Source organism: Echinops telfairi, unplaced genomic scaffold (assembly GCF_000313985.2).
Source record: "Echinops telfairi isolate 266 unplaced genomic scaffold, ASM31398v2 ScPeMD7_7468;HRSCAF=8506_0, whole genome shotgun sequence".
Classification (NCBI taxonomy): domain Eukaryota; kingdom Metazoa; phylum Chordata; class Mammalia; order Afrosoricida; family Tenrecidae; genus Echinops; species Echinops telfairi.
The window spans coordinates 15,542,793-15,546,352 of record NW_022111369.1 but is presented as its reverse complement, the minus strand read 5'-3'; the positions used below and the strand labels follow the sequence as shown (position 1 = coordinate 15,546,352).

At 35.9% G+C, this 3,560-nt stretch overlaps 1 non-coding gene across 1 annotated transcript; it reads left to right on the top strand.

Annotated features, from left to right (window-relative positions):
- The first annotated feature begins 1,905 nt into the window (after positions 1–1,905).
- Positions 1,906–2,043, top strand: LOC115873431. Its single transcript, XR_004048428.1, has one exon. It is a non-coding gene; the product is annotated as a small nucleolar RNA SNORA47 (small nucleolar RNA).
- Positions 2,044–3,560: the final 1,517 nt, after the last annotated feature.

Sequence of the window (3,560 nt, the reverse complement as noted above, 5' to 3'; positions counted from 1 at the left end):
GGGTGGCTGTGCACGTGTTGGGATTCGGGCTGACCCCATTTTCTATTTTTTTTTATTTGACTTCCTGACCATAAAGAAGAACAACACCTTTTAAGTATACATATATACACTTACAGGTACACCTATGTATAATATAAACTCATGATAAGGATATAAGGTTTAAAAACCATCATAGCATAAATAAATATAGAACAATGCTATCTCAGTATCTATATGGCACTAGTACCTCAAACAAATGTATAATTACCGACTACTTGCGCAGTGATATATATTTCTTCCAACTTTAAATTCTGTAGTAAGTTGTGCTATAGTATTTTCAAAATCGGTAGAACTTTTTAAAGTATTTTCATATCAATTTTTTGTCTCAGTAAGATGTGGGTAGCAAAAAAATAGTTCAGACTGACATTAAGGGAAAAAAGCCAGCTCCATCTATTATAATTTTGATTTGTTTGGTCTGAAGTATGACTTAAGAAATTCCATTTGTTAAAATTAATTTTATTGCCATATAGTTCACCTATAACATATTTTCATCATTCAATCATATTAAGAACAGTTGTACAATCTTCACCACAATCAATTTTAGAGCATATACTTCTTTGTTGTACTTATCGTTGTTAGTGCACCATTTCCCCCCTTCCTCCCCTGCCATGTCCCTAGGTAATTGTTAATCCAATTACTATCTCCACAAATACCCAGTGGTGGGATTCGGCTAGTTCACATTGTTTTTGTAGAACCAATATCTATTGTTTGGCTGAATTCAGCAACCAGTTGTTAAAATGGCACTTGTAATCAGGGTTCACTCTAAGGTGGGCACCTGGGCCAATGCCACCAATATGGAAATCACGGATTTACATGCCTTACTCTTTTTTAATGCTCATCTGAACAGCAGTATATTTGAAGCACCCATAGTAATGTCTATTCCATACATTCCATAAAAAGTATAGAGAGGACTATACTTGCAATATTTACTTTTCGTTTGTTAAAACTCATATTTTTGATGAAATACAACATCTATTCCCTTATACTTATTACTTAAGTAAACAAACATATAACATAAAGCAAAAAAGTGTGGAACAATCAGAGTGACTTCGGTTGGTGTTCTATCCCAAATTCCCACGATATGAGTGAAATTGTTTGAATTCCTGAACATTTTTAAAGAGCTCAAAATATTGTAAGAACACTTGCTGTAAGTTCAGCAGAAGTGGAAAATGGCTTTTCAAAGATGAATAGAATATGTTCAGAATAGAGAAGTTGCCTAACTTTTCTATTTTATTAGACACATTGACTTATCTAAATTGCCTATCTCTAAAGGAATGAGATCCTACTCCTACAGTGAAAAGATGATTAAGGGTAAATTACACAGTTGATGATGCTAAGATAAAAGTTGAAAGTATTGCAAGTAATAATGCTAATAAAAATATGGAAATATTTTAAATAACAGTTTTATTAGGTCAGGTATTATTTAATATTTTTCATTGATATTTTAAAGCACTTATAACACAATCTAGTTTTGTGCACCTCTTTGATTATTATTAAAGCATTAAGTGTATGAAATAATAAATTATCTTTTGATATGTCCTTTTTAAATACTTAAAACTTAAAAAGAGGAGCTGATACCAAGGGCTCAAATAGAGAGTAAATGCTTAGAAAATAATGATGGCAACATATGTGCAATTATGCTTGATACAATTGATGTATGGATTGTTATAAGAGCTGTAAGAGCCCTCAATAAAATAATATTTTAAAAAACTGTCATTAGGGAGGTGACACAGTTGTTAAATTATTTGAATCCCACCATTGCGTATACCTATCCTGGATTTCATATACAGAAAATTATACAAAGCACAAGCAGGAGGCAAGTAAGCAAGCAAGCAAACAAAAAGCCTACCAAAAGGACAGAACAGGTGGAGGACTGAGAAGGTGAGGGAGCTCTGTACCATGCTGCCGTCCACTGGTTAAGGCCTCCGAAAGTGAAGGGTCGCCAGTGCAGAGGATGCCCCTCTGCCACCTTCAGAGGGGCAGTGCTCTGCTGGCCAACCTTGTGAAAAAAAAAGAAAAAAGGACAAAACAAAATAGAACAAGACCTCAATCAAAATGAAAGAAAATATTAAAAACTGAAACAAGTTTAAAATGAGTCTATGGGATATCAATTGATGTTAATCTTAACTGAATTACATTTACTATAATCCAATTTACAATGCTCTAATAGCAAGGCTATTCACATCCCTGGACTATGGGCAGAGGGGATTCATCATAGTCTTAATCTGTGTGAGATCAAGTGCAAATGGGTTTTGGGCTTCCACTCATCCTTAATCTTTTTCAAAACAGGTGTTCTGAAGTTAAGTTCTGATACAATTCCCTCCTTTAGATTTGGATTATATTATTACAATCCTTGGCTCACATAGACTGGTGTACTTCGTTCATGTGGACTTAGTTGATGCCTCACTTATATGCCTTATCTTATTGTTTAAACATTAGCCTTTACACCCCAGACACTATTCTTTCTGATAGCTGGGCATCATCTAGTGTTTATCTGTATAGTAGTGGATTCATACAATATTTTCCCTCTTGTGATTGAATAACTACTCATCCAAGTCATGAGGTGTTTCTTGGTTTCATAGTTGATTTTTAGGAAGCATAGTATTCAGTTGTGTGTATGTACTATAATACCTTTATTCATTTTTCTATTAGTGGACATTTGGGCTATTTCCAGCTTCTTGCTATTGTGAAATGTGTTGCATTATACATGGGAAAACATATGTCTGTCATGTCATGTTCTTTCGGGGTTATGCCCAAGACAGGTATTGCTGGGTCTCCTGGTATTTCTATTTCCGGTTGTTTTAGATAAAGATATTGTGGTAGTTACATAATCTCGTGTCAACTTGAAGGTATGAACTGTGAAGGGGTGGAGTTTAGCCTGTCAATCAGGTCACAACCTGATGAGGTCTCATTGTGGGTGTGGCCATCTCATGAGGAGGATCCTGGGAACTTTCTCTCTCTCTCTCTCTCAGCGCATATCGATACAGTACTTTAAGCCATGCTGATGGCAGCCAGAGCACTGGAGATGCAACCACTGCCATTGGATGTACAAGACTTTGCATCCACTGGCCTATATCTTGCTGCATTCTGTGTCATTGTGTGTGGCTGTGTGAGTCTGAGGAGGGATTTATGGATTAGTTTCAGACTTATGCCTAGTTTGGACTTACAGACTTGATCTGGACTGGGCTGTTTTATTGATGTACAATTACTCCTTAATATAAAGCTCTCTGTTGCACATATATATGAGTGTCATGGAATTTGTTTCTCTACTCAACCAGGCCTAACACAGCTATGACACTTTCTATAATGATTATTCATATTTACAAGCCCACTATCAGTATACAAGAGTTTCAATGTCTCTGCCCACACCCTCTCCAGCATTTGTTTTGTTCTGTTTTTTTGTTTGTTTTGTTTTTGAATTGGATTAACCTTCTGGGTCTAAAGCAGTGGTTCTCAACCTGTGGATCATGACTCCTTTGGGGGTTGAGTGATCCTTTCACAGGGGTCGCCTAAGACCATCA